This window comes from Haliaeetus albicilla, chromosome 1 (genome assembly GCF_947461875.1).
Source record: "Haliaeetus albicilla chromosome 1, bHalAlb1.1, whole genome shotgun sequence".
NCBI classification, from domain to species: Eukaryota; Metazoa; Chordata; class Aves; order Accipitriformes; family Accipitridae; genus Haliaeetus; species Haliaeetus albicilla.
In genome coordinates this window covers 23584422-23606351 of record NC_091483.1, presented here as the reverse complement: position 1 = coordinate 23606351, position 21930 = coordinate 23584422, and the positions used below count along the sequence as shown (strand labels likewise).

Genomic DNA, 21930 nt, shown 5'->3' with positions numbered 1-21930 from the left:
AGAGCTCTCTACCTCTTTGCTCAGCTGTTTTGTACAATTTGCCCTGTCTCCTGTCCTTTGTACGGTGAGCACCAGGATCTCTGTACATGAGTAAATACAATAGGATGGTGTAAGAGCATTTAGTAATCAGTTTTGCATGCTGCAACCAGTTGCTTCCCCTTGATTGCTCCTTTTGTGTTAAGAGCTTGTCCTTCACACATCTTCGACAGGAGAGAAATTCTGTAGCTAATCAGTGCACTAATGAAACAGTTGTTCTGTTAATAAAAATTTTTAGAAACTGGCAAAGAAAGAGGCAGCTTTACAAATGAGCCTTCCTCTTCAGCTAGGGCTCCCATTCAACTTGAGTGCCACAAAACAGCACTTCAGCAGTGCTTAAGCTTTACTACTTCAACTGTTGATTTCTTTCTCCCCGGGATCACGAACCAATTGGAAGTGTTACAGGAATTTACCAAGAACAACCAAGTCAGTCCTCTGGCTATTACTATAATAAAGTCACACCTGAAGAGTCCAAGCCCCATGGAGCTTGACACAATGGAGCCTGCTGTGTCATGGACTGCACAAACACACAGCAAGGGTCCCCACATTGACAGTCCACGCTTTAGGGACACACACCTGTGCGTGGCGGTGCTGACAACAGAGCACCCCACGCCAGGATGGAGGGCAGCCAGATCAAATAGGGGCTCTCAGAGCCCATCCAAGACCAGCTCTGGAGATGCAGGGTTACCTACCTCCCAGTTGCCTGATGGGCACCTATCCTTGTGCTTTTTGTAGCTTGACAAACTATCATTTTCATTCACATTTAACAAGCGGGGCTGAGAAAAGCAGCAGCCAAGTAGTCAACGTATATCCTGTTCTGCCAAAACTTTCAGGAAGGCAGTAATTGCCACCAAATGGCACAGGTTGGGGTAGTGGCGGTTTCAGCCTCCCAAGCAGGAATTGGGTGCTTCAAGCAAGCACCCAATTGTGTTGGTGTTGACATCGAAGTCATCTTGGCCACAGGTCTGAGGCAGCAAAGACAATGAAGGGAAAATGAAATTGAAAAACATGCATTTGCATTGTGGCTGCAAAGTCCCTGGTGACTCCCAATGAAATGCAGCTCCAGAGGGGGGAATCGCTCCCTTGTCTACAGCTGAGAAAATTGTTTTGTTGAACATTACAGCTGCACAAACCCCAGCAACTTAATATTTAAAAAAAACCAGGGGAGTACGGGAGAAGCGAAAAGAAGGATGGAAAACTGGGGAATGAAAAGATCAAGTAACCACAGAGAAAAGGAACAGCAGGTGAGGGCTATAGAAAGGCTGACAATGAGTTCATGCCAAAGTGAATGATCAGTGACTCTCCCTTTCCTTCATTTCTTTAGGGCAGTGGGGATTGTTTAAAATGTATAACTTTTTTTTTTTGATTGGGGCTTTATGCATGAGAAGGTGACACCACAATGGCAATAAGTTTTGCCAGAACCACAGAAATTCCTTCTGTCTTCCTGCGCTTGGTGTTAGAAAGCCCCTGGGCACCAACAGAAAAGCCCATATTTGCCCCGCAAAGCAAAGCTCTTTCATTGCCAACTCTGCTCCAGTGAAATCTCTCTCTGCTAGAGGACTTGGCCAGGACACTCAGGCCACCTGGACAGCAAGGTTTGCTAAGACTTTGACATGCGTGGTATGTCAACCTCAGACAGCATGCTCATGGGACCAAGGAAATCCTGTTTCCAGCCTGGCTCCTTTGACAGCTTCTCATGAACCATTTGGTAATCAAGGGACTACATGTCCTACCAAAGTCCTTTGGCAAAGAAAAACAGAATTTGTACTCAGTATTATTTCCGACGTGAAATTATAAGCTGCTTTTGTGCAGTATTAAGTAAATAGTTAAGGACAAAGCAGTTTCTAACAAAAAGAGGTAGTGAGATACTTGTGGATTAGTTTTGCACTTCAGCAAGCCTCAAAGAATTGTCTATAATATCTCCCCATTCTCAGGATGTAGCTTTTTCTTTTCAATGAGCCTGTCACCTCCTGTCAGCATCCCCTCTGCCTTCCTTCATCCTCTTAATTAGTGACTGCAAGCTCTGCCTTTGTTCTCTCTGTTCGGCTTTAAGCTAGAGAAATTAAATCGGAGGAATCCTCCAGAAGGCTTTATACCTGCACATGAAGGTGTCATAAATAGCCTGTTAATGATTTGAAAAGTGACTAATAAGTAGCTACACTGGGTAACCTTTCAGCATGCTGAATAATTTGGTAAAAACTTAATCAGTTTAATGGAGGCTACTTTAGTACCAGTATGGAAACACGCAAATGGAAACTCATACCAGCAGTGTTGTTTCCTCTGTGCCTCTGCAACTCAGACACTTTGCCCCCGCCCTGAGATGTCAGTGCTGGGGCAGAGCCAAGAATTAGGGGTGAATTAACCCAAGGGCCAAGGCCTAAAGCAGATGTTTGGCCTAAACACATTAAGTTTGCTTAGTAGAAAACCCTGTAAATAAACCAGCCCAAACACCTCAGCAAAAAAATGATTGTCATCTTCAGGGGATACCCCCATATCTGCTAAGTCCAATACAAATTAATTCCTCAATTTTGTTCACCTATGCTATCATTACGATCTCATTTCTAGTCCCTGTTTTCTTGCAGCAGGTTCAACATCATAAAAGTGCACTGGAAAGTTATCAAATACTTTACCTTCTAGCCATTCCTGCCAACAAACCAAACAACTTTGAAACTTGAGCTATGGCAAGAGACCTTGATGTACTGTTCACACCCACTGCTACACCTGCCAGTGCTGATTTTTGGAACTTGAGATTAAGGCAAAAATGTAATTTGAAAAATTTTTAAAAATTAACAAAATTACTTTTTTGCAGAAGATACATCCCTACACCCCAACTCCTCAAACACGTTCATGTATCATAGCGAGGGGAACACATGTATTAACAGGAGCTTCATTTTTATAGATTTGTGCATTAATGGGGACTGAAAAATGTGCTACTTTGGCTGACCACATCCCAACTTGGGATGCAGTGAGACTGCAGTTGAACCAGTGTATGATTCTAAACCCTTCTGGCAAGAAAGTGCCCAACATTAATTATTAACTAATAATAAATTACTCTGTCATTGACCTACAAGTTTGGTAAGATATTAGGATGCTCATGTCTAAATCTAACTCTATGTAGAATTAACAAAAATACCCTATGAAAAATAAGCCTGCTGAGAGCCCTGTGCCTGTATCATTAACAGACATGACACTATGAACAAAAAAAAATGTTCCTATCATTAGTGACAAGAAATCAGGGTGCTTCTGTTTCCAGCCAGGCCAAGCAAAGGGTTTTTTTTTACCACAAGACTGCAGATTTCACAGTATCAGCAAGCATGTCACAAATCCTTACCCTGAACCAGACTGCTTGCTCTGAATCTGTCTAAGAATCTGTGACAAAACATTTAAATTTTTCCTTTTGAAATGGTTACTTGTTTGGAAATATCCTTGAAATTTGCTTTTTTTAAAAATACTTTAAAAGTCTTTTTCAAAACACAGTAGTTCAATATGGGCTTTGGCAAAACATATATGTCAGGGAGAAGTGAGATAGAAAACATCTGAATATTTCTTTCTTTGAGCATTTTTTTCCTTTCCCTCCCCCCCCCCCCATCCTTTTCTGGAACTGGCAGGTCACCTGCCAAATCCCCAATTTCCTTTTTTTCTCAGGCACAGATCTCAGCTGGCTAATTTATCACCATAATTGTGCAGCCATAGATCCAGGATCCTAGCCTCACAGCTAATAGCACAGTGGAGTTTCTGAATATATAATGGTTGAGCTCCAGCAGCAAAACCAATTTGAAAGTCTTCATCTGGGAGCTTGATCCAAAAAGTATTAAAATGAATGGCAGCACATTGCAGTGTTAAAATCCAGGGCACTGAATCAGGTCCAACCCAGGCAGTAGCCCCAAGAGAAAACAAAGTGAAATACTTTTTTGGGACACAGAGCAATTTTTTTGTTTTGCTTGGTTTTTTTTTTATTTTAGGTTTTTATTTGCAGGAGGGTGTTAGAAAACAGATTTCAGTTTCCACACTTCAAATGAAAACAGTAAGGAGGAAAATATTTGAGTTATGGCATGAAAATACAAGGGTTTGATTTTAATTTTTTTTTTTTAATTATATGAGCTTGGATTCCCATTTAATGGTCCCTGAGACTCGTACACACAAAAGCCACTGACAGCCTATTTATGAGGCATGATGCTGGGGTTCTTTTTTCTGCTTCGGAATGTGCTTACTCTTCTGTTCCTGCCTAAGCGGTGTCTCACTAGCCTTGACTAACCTTCAACTCTGTAACTTAAATGCATCACATTTACACTCCGGTGTGCTTTGGAAACCTTGATACCCACCTATAAATGGAAAAACATGACTCTACTGTAGTTTCTTCCATTTGTAGGCAGATAAATATATATGGCATCAATGCTTCTTGGCTCTCTGACAGCAGAGCTGTCACCTCCTGATCTGAGGCAAGCTTTAATGATGAAAATCAGTAGTGCTTTCTGACTTGGTACTCACAGAGAGGCATTAGTGAGACAGAGCTCCAAGTATTTTTTGATCAGTGCATTTCTCCAGGCAAGAGTGTGATTGAGTAGTAATTTCCAGGCTGAAGCCCTTTGGACCATGGGGGCATCCTTCACTCATCAGAGTAAAGTCAGTGGCAACTAATTCCTTGACTTCAGTGGACTGAGACCTTTCAAAACTCTCTTTCACAAAAAGGATACCTACAACCACATCAAATAAAACAAACCAAAACCAACCGAGACTCTAATTTTGACAAGATTTCTGATTAGCCCAAGAATTTTGCACCTTTACATCCTGCCATAACTGTATTTTGTGGGAAAATAGCACTACAGAGCCTATTTGTAGGTTAATACTTACCAATACAAATACCAAACACCTGTGTTTCTCCCACTGATCAAAGTATACAACTCAGGTAAAGAAATTCCACTTTTTAAAGCATGCAATGCAGGGACAAATCTAGCACTTGGGGTCAATCTTACTGATTTTAAGAGAAATATAGTGCAGTTCCCTTCAGCTTACATTTCCCTCATTTCACTGGCTCATGACACACAGCTTATGCAGACTCTAGTAAAACTAATTATTAGCTTATCTGTCTTGCAAAGGTAAAATCCCTATGGATTTCACTGGAGAGATGACAACTGTTTTGAAGAATGGTATTGCTGGTCCTTTGTACCAAGGAAGTCATTAGAAATTGGAATCTGTGATAAACACACATGTTTTTCTGATAAAGGTCCATGGTAACAGAGCAGACAAGATGTAGATGTTTTATTCTTCCTAGGTTTTCTTGCTGCATTTTTATTTATGCATTTACTAAGGTCAAATGTATACTATGCAAAACTCTTTACAAGCTTTTTACCAGCTATTCCATACAGTCTGTCAGCCTCTATTCTTTCCTTGCTTTGGTGTATGTATCAATATTTTACAGTGTTTACTGGACACATTTCTGAGCACAAAAATCTATGATTCTACTACAAACATTTGTTTTGTTTTTCTGTAAATAACAGCAGCCTTATACTTTCCTGTAACTGAATAAATCACTGCTGAATCTCAGAAAAAAAAAAAATACCGTCTCAAACCGAATATTTATTACTTTCTGTAGAAAAGAGTGACCAGGGTTGGATTTGGTTGTGGGTGGTCTGGTTGGATTTTTTTACATTAAAATAGATAAATTGGAAATAAATGCTTTTTGGCTTCATATTCTTCAAAATTCTGACTTGAAAATGTAGCCACAGAATCTTCCTGCACAAAATAATTTGATCTCACTTAAAATTTCATCTTTGAAAGCAGTTGTCAGTATATTCTGAGAGACTGCGTAAGTTAAAACCTGCTGAAAACAATATTAGGAGAATAAAGGCAAATTTCTCGCTTTTGTGTCCTCGCAGCTTGACTGTATTATAGCATGGAGGTGCGCTAGCTGTCACATGAGCCTGTGTGTGCTATGATGTGCCTTACAGATTCCTCCACTAATGAGGAGCAATGAGAACACTCCCATGTCCTGCTGCATTTTACTCAGCCCGTTTTTTTGCAAGGATCTCTTCTTATCACTTCTCAGCGGGAATTTCTTTCTTTTCCAGAGGAAGATGGAGACAGCTTGGTGGGTGTTTGTCTGCATATGGCTTCAGAAGAATATGTTTGAAAGCTCTACGTTGTACAGAATAATACTAAGCTGCTTAGCCTCCCCATCTCAGTTACCCTCTAAATAATAGGAGCTACAACACAGGGAGGTACAAAGATAATTGTGTAGAAAAAAATTTAAGGAAGCTCCAATATTGGAAAAAGAAGTTATATAAATATCACTGACACAATAATCATTCACCGACCATACCATACTTGAAGAAATAACATGCATGCGCATCACAATGGAGAAGTTGTGCAATACTTCTCCAGGTTTGAACAGTAACAGGACCCTGATATCTTATTTGGAACCTCAATCCCAGTCTTCTGGTCTCATCACTAAACTCCAACTTTTCTTTAGTATCTGATTTCAGTAGATGACTACAAATGACAGAGTAATCTAATTTTTTTTTTTAAATGAGAAAGTACCCAGGGGAGCTACAGAAAGGATCCCTTCTGCCTATCATGGGTATTTACCTCAAGCCTAGGCTGCAGGTGTATAATCAATCAGCTCTCCTCAAACAATTATACAAGACAAGCCTTTGAGCTCTGGCAGAGAAAAAAGTCTGTTATAGGTGAGCCCTGCCATCACCCCTCTTCTAGGGAGCAACAAAGTCCAGTTTTGCCTTCACAGCCAAGAAGCCACAAGAAGGCACTGCCTTGCCTGTCACCACCCCTGACATTTGTAGTTTCGAATGAGGAAGCAACAGACCCGAGCAGCTCAGCCTTCCCCACTGCTCTGACTTGGAGGAGGGAGAAAAAGTTTGTGTTTCTAGGCTCATGTGGCAGCCTGGACCAAGCTCTATGTTGCTTTGCTGCTAGTTCTCCAGGCAAAAACATTTCAAGACAGCTCTGGCACCTCATGGTTGGGCCATTGCCCCAGTACCCTCACTTTGAGACAACTCAACTCTGAGCTTCCACAGCTTCTCAGATGCATTTGGAAGCATCAACGAGTTTCAGGTTTGTGTTCTGTCAGCTCTCCTCCTCTGAGCTACTTCACACAATGGCTTTTCTCAAAGCTTCCTACACTGCTAAGCAGCTCCCTGTTTCTCCTCAGAATCTACTTCCAAATAGGAAGCAGGACAGATATGTAGGACAAATGGGAATTTTGCCATAGATAGAACACATGCAAGTTCAAAAAGACTTAGCTAGAGGCCCCCAGAAAGACTGTCATTGGAGATACATGGCTGAGTGTAAAGGGTTAAAGTTATGAGAACTGAAGTCTGTTCCAGCATCAGCTGAGAGGTCTGTCATACAACTAATGGCACAGATATATGGAAAAAAAGGCTGAGACAAATGTTCTCTGGCAGACCTCACTGGAGCAGTTTAAGATCTCACTGCCCTGACTGGCTATAACACGTCACAGCTAAACATACCTGAGTGGCTCATGCAAGTGCTCCCAATTCATTTTAGTGCAAAGTAACAGAGATTCATTTAAATCATTCCCAGCAATGAGGCAGACCATAAATCTTGCACAGGCTTGGGAAACACCACAACTGTGAGGACAGGCATCCCTCCTGGAAAGATAAGAAAGGAAAAAGGAACAGATAGTGGTACAACGTCTTCAGCAACTCCCAGCAGACCCACAGAAGCACCCTGTCTAGACTGTAAAAAACAGGGCCACACAGTTGTGCAGGCAGCTAGCCCAGAGACTATCTGGCACTTCTTTGCTCTCATTGATCTCAAAGCACTTCTAAACCAACTGCAGTTTCTTTTCTGTTTAGTAGCTGGAGAAACTGAGACACAGCCATGAGGAACTGATTGACCTCCTGGCTCTCAGCTACAGAACTCAGCATATAAATCAGTTCTCTCGAGTCCTAGCCTAGGGTTTTATTAGCTAGACCAGGGTAAAAAGCAGCCAGAAACCTAATTATACCACATTGTGACTAGGAAGTATCTGACAAAACTCATCTGAGAAAGAAGAGAGAATGAAGCCATAATCTACTTAGCGGAGACAGGCCACTATGGCCAATGAGTGATCTGCAACTCCCTTAGTCTGAAAGAGCCTCTATTCAGTCCCAAGTTGCATGAAGTGGACTGATTTTGATAAGCTTGCAAAGAGTCCTTGGGCATTTGTTACTTCCAACTTCACAGTTCACCTTTTCAGGTTATAATAAGATTAATAAACAAGCAAGTGATTCTGGCCTCCCTGCAGGACACGAGGGTTCTTTCCTGCCTCCTCTCCTCAGCCCCTTCTCAAGAGATCTCTCTTTTACTTTCTTTTCTTCTTGCCCTTCTGTTTCCTGCTGAATCACACTGTGAATAGTAATTGTTTTGTGATCTCTTGTATTTTTCTTCTTGAGTTTCCTTTCAAAGGTGCAAGAACCATAGGAAAAAACACTTCTTCAGAAAAGATCAGTTTCACAAGTTATGAACTGTAGGATAAGGTTTCAAGAGAGAAAGTTCTTCATGAAGTAAAGGAATTGCCATCCACCCTGCAAACAGAAGGTCGCGGTCACTCTCTGTGAGATAGTCCTCACACAGACCTTCCCAGAGGGAAAAGACCAGTTTAGCCATCTCTCCACAATACTGATAGGGAGAATAAAAGGCTCTCTTACAGACCTGAGTAAGAATAAAAGAAAGGGTTCACATGAAATTCAACTAGAAGCTACAGACTTTAATAACACTCCCTCCCTGCGCAAGTACTTGAAGCTCAGGAGACCTCAGATGCGGAAGTGTCATCACAGTTAGCTTTTCACATCGTATTTGTTTTGTTTGTGGGTTTTTCCATTTTTTTCTGAATGCTTGGAAACTTTCAGTGGTTACAACATTCTGCATCAAGACTTTCCATAGCTGAACTATATAGTCTGCAAAGAAATGCTTCCTTGAATTGCTTTAAGTCTTTGTGTGATAGTTTTTCCTTGCTGAAGTCTAGTACTTGAAGTCCTGGAAGAAACACTGAACAATCATTCTCTACCATGAACTCATTTCACAGTCCCCCAGCCATTGCTTTTCTAGCTTGCAAAATCCTAAGCTTCTTGATCACTCCCTGTGTTAAAGCTCTTTCATATTTTGATTGTCCTTGATATGTCCTTTGGATCTTTTCTGGTAATGTTATTCAGATGTAAGCCTGCCAGAAATATGGAGTGCTCAAGAGGTGAGAGTCATGGATTTATACAGTGCTATAATAATGACTTCTACGCTGTTGTCTATTTCTTCATAACAATTGCTAACCTTACACCTGCTTTTAGGACTGCTACTGATCATTAAGCCAATGTTGTGGCAGAACTATCTATTTTAACCCCAACATCTTCCTCTTGAAAGGCTAACAGGTAGCTGGTGACCCATTGCTGAGTGTAGAGTTAGGATTGATTTTTTCCACAATGTGCACCACTTTGGGTTTTTTTCTTCACTGAATTTGATTTGACATTTTATTATCCAACCACCCAGAACAGTGAGGTTAATGACATCGGCCCCCTGTTCACAGATAAGAAACAGAAGAATGAAGACTTATACAGGGACTTCAACAGAGCAGAGGACAAAAGATGGGTCTGTTGCATCCTCACTTTTCGCCCATGTGAGAAAACATGTTCCTTGTAAAGCTGCTTTAATGTTCTTGTATACCCGCAGTGTTTGAGGGGGTCACACAAAAGCAGCCGTTTCCCTTTGCTTCCAGAAGTGGGGAGTGCGTATACAGAAGGAAAAAAATCCCACAGCTGAACATGTGGATGGAAGATGAGATCTGGGAGATTTTAAGGAAGGAAGAACAGCCAAACAAGTCCTTAAAGTGTCACAAACTGACTAAAAGGAAGGGGTTTTACCTTTATGCCAAGATGTTCAAAAGCATCTGTCAAAGCAGTTAGTCAAGCTAAATCTAAACAACCACCTAAAATCTTGGTATCTCATAACCAGCTAGCTGATGAGTATGGAGTATGGAGTCACTCAAGCCACAGGAAGGAGATGTAGCTGGGATGGGGAGACCAGCACAGGGCCCTGAAGATGGGGGCTTGATGTTTCTTTTGCCACTAGGAGAGCAGGTACATGCATTGCGCGATGTCCCTAGCAAGGCTGCTGTGGGATGGTATGAGCCACCCAGCTACAAATGGACAGGCAATCTGGTCCTGCAGCCTGCTCAAGGAGAGGTGTGCAGCCATGCTGGCCTGGTGCTGCTACACACCTCTGTGAAAGATCATCAGCTTTTAAGATTGAAATTAATCTTGCTGCATGCTCAGCTTCACATTCAAACCCCCTCTCAGCTACAGCGCTACAAAAGATGTGACAGCATTTGGGGATGTAATTGAAAACACTGCAGCCAGGATGCAGGTTTGGGAAGCATATGGGCAATATCCTGCAAATCATTTCCATATATAGCTGTTATTTCAGAGCAGATCTTATGTATGTAACTGCAGCTTCTGTTATCTCCTTTTCTCTCCTACCTTCTCAAAACTTCCCATCTGTTTGGCTCTCAAATTAACTGGGCGTTTTAGCACAATGGGCAAGCTCTTCCAATCTATTATCTTGAAGGGAATTTTAATAACTTAGACTTGCTGGCCTGCATATTAACCCTTAGTTTTCTGCAGTTTGCTACGGTTCTCTACAAAACAACCTGCTATGTGCCGCACGTGGAGACTACCACGAGATTTCAGGATGTGCATGTCCGTATCTGATACACATGTCAAGGAGCAGCACCCTATTGGTGCAGCACAGTCTTGTTAGCCCAAAATTAAGCGCATTCTTTCCAGTTACCACCATCTCAATGTATTCAGAAGGCCTCTTGGCCAATCTTGCTTGGATCCCACAAACTCAGCTCTTTCATAGACTGGCTCAGCCTCAGTTAGCTCCACTTCATTTCCATGGGGCAGTATCAACCCCACTCTGTCACAAATGCCCATCTCACTAAAGGCACCTTTAGTCAATACCTTGTGTCCTGGCAGCTCAGGTTTTTAAGAACATTTAAGTAAAAGGTAGACAGAGCTTTGTAAACTAATGAACCCTCTGCAAGAGTGGGCAAGGGGCTTGCTGGGAGCACACTGCCCCTGCCCAGAAGAACAGCCTGCAGCAGGGTGAAATCTAACATTTCACTCCACGTCAGGGCATTATAGTGTACATCATCTGGAAAGTGATTTCCTTAAATGACACCCACCTATGTTCTATGAGCCCTGGTACTGTAGGGCAACTGCAGGCCAGGGAAAAAGTGAAACTATCATATTGCTGGCTTCATGATCACAACTGTTTTTCAGAGTGGAGCTAAAGGCTCTCTCCTGCAGAGAAGTTTCTGCTTGCTTATACGCAAGTTCATTGAAATGTCTGTTGGTCAAAACCATGGCTGTTGACTATGTTTCTGATCAATATAAGCAAAAACCCACAAGCAACAAAAGGTCTGTATTATCCATATTGGATATTCCTATTAAGGACACAATCTAGCACAGCACAGAAAGGAGATTAGTAGCAGACTCTCATACTTGGAGGAAGACAAACACTTGGTTGGAAAAGAGCCCAAAGGCTTGACTAAACTGACTGAAAGCAATCAGGAGAGTCTTGGGAGCCTCTATGAGCTTGGGCGAGACTCCATGGTGAGCATCCTGCTCTGATTTTCAATCTAGGCTGCTCTTAGACTCGCCGTCCTGGGCAAAAAAAATTACTTCCCTAACCAGAAGTGCCTTTTGCTACATCTGCCTGTACTGATAGCACACAGCTGCCCCAAGCCTATAAAATATATCGCTGCCTGTCTTTTTATCCGTGTGCTATGGGTTCCCTGACTAGTGAATATTACTTCCTCGTGTGCACAAAGTCTGACAGAGTAAGACCTTGAGACACTTTCAGCACAAGCTCAAGGAGCACTGTGCCCTGAGACAGAGGCTACAGCACAGTCCCTTCTGGCCCTCATGCTGGTTGATTTGCTTTACAATGTAACATAGCCTAGAGGAGCCACCTATGGCCTGGAGCTCCAGACAATAATTAAGTTGTTGGTGGGTTGCCCCAGCATTACAGTAATTGATGATTAAAGCAGGCACAGGACACCGCTGAGGCCTGGCATGCGATAAGGCTGCTCAGTTGCTCTCCTCCAAATTCACACCACTGAGCAATTTTGTTACACGCATCATGTTCCAGGATGCTAACAGCTTTGCTGTTTCCTAATCAGCTGGGGCAATTTACACAGTCTCTGGCTGTGTTTTACATCAAACCTCATTTGATTCTCTGGTATGTTGCAATACTACTAAAGACAACCATCCTTCGAATAATGCTTTCCACACACATCATTCCCCTTCTTTACTAGTTTTAGATGAAAAGAGCAACACACAGCTGTGTGCTAATTAAGAGAGTCCTTGTATATTGCGCTCAGCATACTTCTCTGCTTTGTTTCTGAAACAGTTCTCTTATCTAACCTCACAGTTAATATAGTAAAAGATTGATAATGACAATGGTATCACTGAGCACGTGTTTGAGATGGAAACAACATTTTGTTGTCTCATGCAAACAGCGCTAGATCCAGCCAGCAGAGGCACAGGAATCTGAACACTAGCTTAACCTAGCACTAGCTTATCTTTTTACATATGCAGGACAGAGAGAAGAAACTTGTTACGTTGCTGTGCATAAGCTTGTATTGCTACTTTATAGATCACCAGTTCAGAACAGATCTCTGATAACGAAGGCCTCAGATGAGAGGGAGAGATCTTCAGTCTGAAATACTGCCTAATTGGAAGCGAAGTGCCTCATGACATATTCGGAGCAAATACATTTGTATCATCAAATGCTTACCCATAGGCAGATGGCTGGAATTGCACAGTGGGGTTCCTTCTTGTAATCTGCTGCCACTAAGAGCTGTTTGAGCCAGATCCAAAACCTCTTCAAGTCAATGGGAGTTTTTTCAATTAACTTCACAGAAGTTGGGTAGGATCCAGAGAATTAAGTGACCCTGGAGATGTCTTCTGGTTGTCTGCTGACACTTTCCAGGGGGGAATTTCCAACTCCCTTGGAGGTTTTTTTAGGCAGTTCTGAAACAAGAGAGGTTTAGTTTAAATTTCCAGAAATTCACACTGCAGGAAAACCCTGGCCCTGTTGAAGTGAGAGGAAATTTTGCCATTGATAGGAGTTTACACTTACTGCAACCATTTGCACTACTCCAGGAGTTTTACCAGCTCAGAAAGCTGCTCAGATTGGCAAACTGGTTCGTTCAGTACTAAACAAGCAAGGCCAAAAATAAGCACCTAATCATTGCTCTTGAGATGCCCCCTACAACTCTGTAGTATCTGGAACCTTTCCACCACTCCATTTCTTGGGGGATTATAGCAGCCCTATCTATAAGATCTATTAATACCAGCCTTTCCATTCCTCCCAAGCTTGAACTATTCTAAAACATTCTGCAGTTAAGCTAAGTTTTGCATTAACCCGGTCTACTTCTTGGATGTGAAGTGTAGCTACTCCTCAGTTCAGTTTTACTTCTGCACAGAACAGAAATACCTACTAAGTACTGCTAAGAGCTATGGCATGGCCCATTGACAGTAATGCAGCTTTGACAAATTTATGTGCAAGGCTATGACAAGCAAGCTTGGTGGCTTTTTGAAAGAAAAACAAAATTAAGCATAATTTTGACTGAAAGAAAGCAGCTCAGATATTCAGGACTCAGTCTTTTCAGACAGCTAGTAGAGGGGTCTTCTAGGGATATGGCAAGTAAAAATTTCCTACATTTACCTCAGGTAATTATATGCCTCTAGTAAAAAAAAGGGGGGGGGGAATAAATAAAAAAGGGCAAAAAATAAAAAAAGGGGGAAAAAAGCTCAGTCAATGGTGGAACAGAGTAAAAATGGCTCCTCAAGGTGACAGTCCACAAAGAAAAAACTAAAGCCCATTCTGAAACCCTATCAAGTGGGATGTTGCATTTCCCACTAAATCCTGCTGGGGGCCAAGGGGATTGTATACATTGAAAAGGCATCTTCAGGGGTGCAGGACACTGTGGTGAAGGCAAGATTGTACAGTGCATGTTAAGGACAAAGTCAAAGGAAGGGGGCTGTTTAGGGAATCTCTGTCCCACCACCTCCTTCAAGTCCTCAATTGCTGTGCCTCCTGAAGTCTTAAGGCTAAAGAGGTGCAGCTTGATGACTTTTCCATATACAGCTGAAAGAAGCTTATATATACTGATAGAGAAGTATATATATCGATTCAGTGTTATGTTTATTTACCTAGCATATCTCGTTTTGATTTAACCTGAAAAATTCAAGACTGTATCTTGGCATTTGAAAAATTTATTTCTTTCCAATCCCAAATTTTCCTTTTTTATAGGTAGAATACTCAGAATACTCAAACCAAGATGTTTGGATTTTTGGAAGAGATAATATGCTTTCAAAAATTCTCTTTCAAGAAGTAAAAATTGGAGGGTTTTTTGTTGTTGTTGAACCCAAATGCATATACTGGCCATTTTTCATTTGTAAACTTCTGGACAGCCTGCAAAATCATGTGGCTCTGGCTGGAAGACTTGACTTCACACACTGCAGCATTGGGTTTCCAATGGAAATCCTACAAGCCCACAAATGGAAGGGCATGCACACTTCTTCCTCCAGTCCACCTTTGTTATGTGCCTTCCACGTGGAGACACTCTGCCTGGAAGAGACCTCTGGGAGACTCTGGCACTGCAGACCTGGTATCAAGACAGCTACAGACCTCTATCAATTTGAGGTTCTCCATCAATTCAAGTCCTTACTGCTTATTCCAGGCTTTCTAAAATATTAGCAGAAGAGTACTGAAGAAGTGAATATTCTGTTTATTGACATCATCAGTGATAACATAGTCCTGGCACTCAACTATCTCTGTGATATAACATGCTCTGCAGAATCTAAATCTTGACATTCCTAGAAGTATGATGATAGACAAAAAGGTCCGACTTTGTAAAGAGTCAAACTACTAAAATGAGATTCTTCTGGGAGGTAATTTGATCTTTCACTACCTTTTTAAATCAATCTCACCCAATCTTCCAAATTGTGTCCTGAGCTACTGAATATATTTCTGTGCTGTAAACACCAGGACAAAGTCAGCGTAAAAATCTTGCCATCAGTTAACTAGCTTGAAGTCTTTCCTATATTTTGTGTTGACTGGAATGATAAATAATTTATTTTCAGAGTACCAGATCTCAGAAATAAATTTCTAAAACAAAACTCCTGCAAAACACAATTATTATTCAACTCATTTTAACAATTCGATAAATGCAGTGCAATGACTTCCGTTAGCTATTCTCCTAGCCAAGGTCTACTACATCATTAAATATTATTGAGTTGGGTCTGCCATTTTACTTGAAATTATGCGCCTGGCATTTTAGTCTATGGCCATAAATGCTGGAAATGTCAGTTATATAAGCATCCATCTTTTTCACTACTGTCTCCCATCAAACATTAATGGTAGGAGCTCTAATCCATTCTACACAGTCCCAGATATCTACATTTGCTAGGAAAGGAACTGTAACAGAGCTCACTGACAACTCACAGTAAGTAATTACTCTTAGAAATATCTCAGTAAACCCAATTTGCTCCCAGAGGTCTTTTAAATTATATCTCGTTAGAGTGCAATGCTTTTTCAAATGACAAGGTCACACAAAAAAGCAAAACTCTATTTTATCTTTATCAGAGCTTTACCCCCCCACCATAAAACTGTTATAACACATAATTCCAACCAGATAGAGATATTGTGTTTTACTGTTGGAGCCCAGGAAAGCTATAAAGCAAGCAGAGTTGTTGTTTACAGTCACAATAAATTTGGAATATTGTATAGCATTCTAGGTGAGGCAAATGCGTCTACTAATGTCAGCTGAGTGGGAAAAAGTGCTTTTTTTTAAAAAAAACTTCGCTGGTAAAATAATTTTCTTTTGAATTTACACTAAAAAACTCCTCATGAATCAGAAAAGATGAATTTCAGACTATATTAATATAGCAGAACACATACTTTATCTCATCACCCTGCTTATCTGTCTTGGTGACTTTCCAGCAAGAGGTTATTGAAAAGCAACATGGGTTATGTAGCTGACCAAGACTTCTAATTTCATTACAAGTTTTGATAGTTGGTATTCTTTCTTATAATTCCATCTTCTGAAGCCATGCAATTAGGAAAGTATATGAAAAATATTCTTGCCATTGTTTTTCTGAAGAGCATGTAAATAGGTTGTAGTGTACCCTGAGCTCAAAACCAAGAGCTAGATAAACTCTTTAAAAAGCATAAGGCTCTTTGAATTTATATGCTGATCTTTTGCTATTCAGGAATGGGGTAGGAAAGGGCTCTTCAGTCTTTAAGGCTTCACCAAAAGTACCAAGATAGTTCCCATGCAATCACATGGGACAGTGAGAAAGACAACACCAGTGCAAAAGTAGCAACATAATTACATTTTAGCAGCAGTCATTTTGGGTAATAAAGCTGCATCTTGTATTAATAAATAGAGGTTTCAGTTTAACCAAAGAGGAGGAGGTAGAAGCTGCCAAACAGACTCTTCATTAAGGATATCCTTAATTTTTTTCCCATTTGAAAACCTACACCCTTAAGTGAATATGTGCTTTTATTCTTTAGTCCCAGTTACCTGGCACATTAGAAGAATGCACCAAATTGAAACCCAGCAGCACTGGTATATCTTAGCAAGTAACTACCTCCAAAGAAATTCTCCAAGGAATCCAGAGGATGACAGGGTGCCATCATAGAAAATGCACAGCCCAGTTTGAGAGCTACTCTACAGGGGATGGAATACAACATCATTCTGCAAGCAGGGGTAAGCCCAAGTCTTTCTAGAAATGTACCGAAATGAACTTACCTACTCAAAGCAGAGGTTAGAAAAGCAGGAATAACTTCAGAAGAATAGATGTCCTCATAGTGAGAGGTTTTTTAAATCCTTTTTCTTTCACAAGGATATTGTAGAGGAGTGATTTGGGAGAGACTTGCAGGAAATTTAATGGGCATAGCACAAGGACTGTCATAACAGTCAAGAAAGTTTCTGAGCAGCACTTCCACTTCTATATGCTTTACCATCTTGCATTTGACTTATTTCCATATTTTTCTTTGACAAGCACAGGCTGAGATTTGCAGAAGGACAGCATCAACAGACAATCATCTTACAGTCATCTTTCCCAGAAAGTTTACCTTCTCTGAGTCCTGACAATGAAAATAGGAGACTCTTCTTCTTCTGACAAGGGATCTTCTCATGCTGTTATATTTCCTTGCATTGCTTAATCAAGACAATAAATAGAAGGCAAATTCATAAATTAATGCTTATAAATACAGACCACAATGCTATAGTTTTAGCTTGGGACTGGAATGGAAGGGCTGCAAAACCTCGTTCAAACATGGGAAAAAATTAAATGAATAAATTAAATGACAACAGTTTGATGGAAAACGAGATGCAAGCTTTCTAAACACAGTACAACTCAACTGTGTGGTCAGTAACATGAGCCCAGACAAAAAAAGCACCCAGCATCGGGTCCTTCAGGCTCTCAGTGACTTTCTGAATTTGGGTTTTGCTGCTCTGACAGCTAGAATCCCATACCTCTCTGACAGGGGAGGGCAAGGACTTGAATAAAAACTTGCTGACATGCCATGACTGCCTCTTGCTGCTACAATGGCATTCACTGTTATTTGCCATAGGTAGAAAAAAAATTATATATAACCTTATCCTATTTCCTCAGAGGCAGTATTGACTGAAATACAAAGGCATCTATGTATGCAGGGCAGGATGGAAGGACTCAGCAGAGAATTAAAGCTCCATCTTAAATATATCTGGTTTAGTCCTTCTAGAGGTGTTAAGGGAATGTAAGGTACTACAGAACTGTCTGCTGGGAAATCTTTTAAGAGGGGCTCTTTGGACACATTATACCAGTGAGAATTATGAAGTCCTCTTTGAACAGGACAATGAGGGAGTCAGGAGCTAGAGTGGGAAAATAATTTCTCCTCTCCCTATATTTCTTTGATCTTTTTTAAGTATTAGTGGCTATGAAAAAGCTTGTAGATGCAAAGCCTCAGAACAGTTATTAATGGATGTATGTCTGCACTACGAAAAGTCCCCTGTGAGGCACCAGAAGGCAGCTGCTTGGGCACAAAGCAGAAACCACAGTGGAAGAAAGAGTCTTTCCCCTTCTGAGCTATCTCTGTAAGTCAGGGCACAAAGTCAGACCTGTGACTTTCTGTCTCTCCATCCCATGCATATGACAGTGTCTGTGGATCACTTGGTGCAGTAGTAAAAGTCATTCAAGAGAAAAAAATTGGATAGAATGGAAAATAAAAATTGCCAGCACAGAACGTATAGATTGGAGGTCATTTCCTGTATCCTTATATTATTGAGACTATAATTTGCATGATCAACAAGCACCGTTCCTTTCTCTTCCCTTTTCGGCTCTTCTATGCATTAACAGAATTAACATCTCTGAAGAATGATTTTTAGAAACAACTGACCAAGCCACCCTGCTCAAAGCTTCCCAGTTATTGAACTCTGTGGTGAGAATTCCTTAGCAATGGTTCAGACTTGTCAATAAAACCTCAAACAGGTCAAACCTGCCACTGATCTGCATCAGGTAACGTAATGAATTTAGGTTTACACACTTGCAGATCTGGTCCACCTGACTTCATGAGGAGACCTGTATCATTTTATTCCAGATGTAAATTTGACTCATAGCAATAGAGGTGCTCTGATTCATATCAGCTATGAATTTGATCCCATGACTGCAATAGAGCCGAGCTAATTTATGTCACTGGAGAAAACTGGGACAAATGTCTATATCTGTAAAACCATAGCCTGAGCTCCCTCTTACTATAGTATCAAACATTTCAAAACTAACTCATAGTCTGAATTCTCTTTCCTTTTTTTGGCCCAGTTCTTCAGTGAATATCCATAAAACCCTGATATATTTTAAGAAAACTAGAACTAGCTGATAAAAAAGTTAAACAAACATAACTGGAAGTTAGATTTATCTCTTTCTGTAGAAATATGCCTTGTGTCTGAATTTATTCAAGTTTTTGCTGAGCTTTGACTTTTAATGCAGAGCTTCATTTTGTCTCTCCCCAAACGAAACCAGAACGTTTCAAAGCCCAAATGAAAATGATACATTCAAGTTCTGCACAACAGCTTTTGCTCGAGGAAAACAAAGGCTTTCATCAAAACCACAGTTTTCAGTAAGAAAGGACTAGGATGAAATACTTTCAGCCAGGTCTACCAAATATCTGCGTCCTTTCTTTCTGACATTTTTACCCTGCTAGTAACCCTTCACTCCACAGTGAGTCCCATTGATTTCCCAGAGCTAAGCGACGTCTTTACAGTCAGCACCTGCCAGACAGCAATGCCTGAGCCATGCCATCCTGGGAGCACAGTCAAATGATGTTGGGCTCTATGGATCCATGAGGTAGGATTTCCTCTTGGTCTCTTCTTTGCTTTCTAAAATGGAAGGAAAAAGGTTACTAATTCACCACTGCCTTAATTTCTCCAAGTGGAAAGACCATTTCTAATACTTCTAAGTCTATCAGGCACCTCATTCCTGCCTCTACAGGCTGTAAATTGAACTCAGAATAATGAAAGAAAGACGTGTTTCCATTTGGTTTTCCTTTAAACTGAGTTTCTAACTGGTAGAAGATTACCCAGAGGTCTTGGAGGATGTTCTCTGAGAACATCTGGAGGTTGTTCTCTATATTCTTAAATCTTAAAGATCTCTAGCTCTTTTTAAATCTTAAAGTTTTTAAATCTTAAATTGTTTAAATTAAGACTGACTACACATTTTAAGAACTTTGAATGAGTTCAGCCACAGGTTGTTAGGACTCAGTGGGTAAAATTTAATGTATGCAGGTCAGTTTAGAAGATTATTACAGTCCTTTCTGCCTTAACAATCTACAAATCTGTGCAAAGAGCAACAGAATGTAATCAACCTTTTGCTACCCCTCCTTATTCCCCTAGCTGTATTTTTTTATTGCAACCCTACAGAGACATGAAAATGAAAAACATAACAGCAAGCCTGAAATCAAAACAATTAGATGGAGAGCAAATGAAACAAACCAAATGACCAAAGCTGCTTCTATTTTTTTTTTCTTTTTTCATCATCCCTTTTCTTTTTAATATATAGATTCCACTTGCAGCTTTTCAGAACCACCAGAAAACTGAAATGATCTATTATACACACAGGTCTGCCGTGAAAATAAGGCTCTGCTGTCACTCTTGTTTCCCACTTGCAGCATCACTAAACTCTCAGACATTCCTGCACAAATAAGTCTTTTAACAGAGCATTTTGTCCTCCTTTTACCATTCTCACTGTGAAAATATCTTCTAGGCTTTCACCAAGCTGAAGGATGATCAGAATTTTTGTGGTGTACTGATAACAACCAAACACAGTGAGTCTCTCAAGCTGTAGTCTGGACTGTGGCTTGTGTTTCACAAGTGCATGGAGAAAGATCACAGGCAGCCATTACCCCTTTTCACCTCTCTGCATCAGTCAGGCAAGTCACTATCTTCACGACAGTGTGATGGAGGAAATCTGTCACAGCTTGCAGTGGGGTTAGCTATTGCAAATCAAGCTGGTGGGGGGAAAAGCAGTGATGGGATTATTTTTTCCCCTGATTTCCCACTAGCCAGCAGATTGGAGTCAGAGCAGTGGCCAGGCAAGCATCCATGCAGCCACTTTCAAACAAATCACATAGGCTCATTCACAAAACTCAGAGAAAATCCGTTAACTCCTACAAGGCTTAATCCAGATTACACCACCACTGCTGAAACTGGATGCTGGCTCATGAGCTGCTACAAATGAAGTTGAACTTGTGCCACTTTGTGTTTATATAGCTAAAAATGGGCTATCATCATTTTAATGCCCAAGATCACCCACAAAAGACCATAAACTTTTAACACGATAAAGCCAGACTTTAGCCTTTTAAATAATCTGCATCTTGACTAGCTGTCCAGTCTACTTTCTCCTTGCCAGTTATATTGAGGGGCCATAAACAAAGGGGAATGAGAACAGCCAGTAAATTAAAGTGCAGGCAACTGAAAAGGTCAAAGTAGTATGTTTTATTATTGTCTGTCACTGAGTATATGGCATGTTAAAATTCATACACTGGTCTTTCAAGAAAATAGAAACAATCTCTAAAGTGTATGAGAAATCAATCAGTATGCATCAACTCTCCTAAAAATGATTGGACTGAGTGTATCTTGAAAGGCCTGTGGATATCAAGAAAAAAACTTCTGTTGCCTCTCTACTGCCTTAACGGGTGGGAACTTGGAGAGGGACTAAATAACGGACGCTTGCATGTATTTCAGCAATACTGCAAATGCAAAGCTAGTGGGAGGAGCTGAAGCAGCAAGGATTCCATAGCAGTCCCTTTGCCCCCACACTCAAATCTTAATAACAACAAAAAAGTGTTAAATTCAACTGTTAGATTCAACAGGTAATTTTTCGCTCATTTATCAGCTGCTGAGGTGGCCAAGGATGAAGTAAAAAAAATGAGATTGCACCCTCAGCTACAGATTGCTCACTTTTTTCATAAATGGCCTGCAGATCATCAGCATCAAGGCATAGCTGCACAACCCTAAGTGAATCTACCATTGCTAATGCTCTTGGTGCATTCAGTCTCATCCACTGGAGGAAAATATTGGATCTCAAGTGGGATCTCTTGGATTGTGAGTGCTTTCTGGCCTGTGCATCTCAGGAGTACCTAGTATGGCCAGCACTGATCCTTGAAAACTGCATTAAGCCAGTTATCATAACACACCGCACAAGGCAATTTGGTATCATTAACTTGGTTAAAAATGACTGCTTGCTTACTGAGAACAGCCTGCCTGCTTTTAGTCCCTTGGAGTTCAGCTGCTGAAGGACATGTTGCTTTAATTCCACAAGCAAATTATCAGAAACA

At 40.8% G+C, this 21930-nt stretch overlaps 1 long non-coding RNA gene across 1 annotated transcript in view; it reads right to left on the bottom strand.

Moving 5' to 3' along the window:
- The window catches only part of LOC138685154 (uncharacterized), a 31300-nt gene extending 12882 nt beyond the window's left edge, over positions 1-18418 (bottom strand). Inside the window, exons 1-3 of the long non-coding RNA XR_011324423.1 lie at positions 16868-18418; positions 12844-13079; positions 7521-7661 (exon numbers count right to left, since the gene is read on the bottom strand). This is a non-coding gene — a long non-coding RNA (uncharacterized lncRNA). The remainder of the gene's footprint in view (positions 1-7520; positions 7662-12843; positions 13080-16867) is intronic.
- Between the last annotated feature and the right edge of the window lie 3512 nt (positions 18419-21930).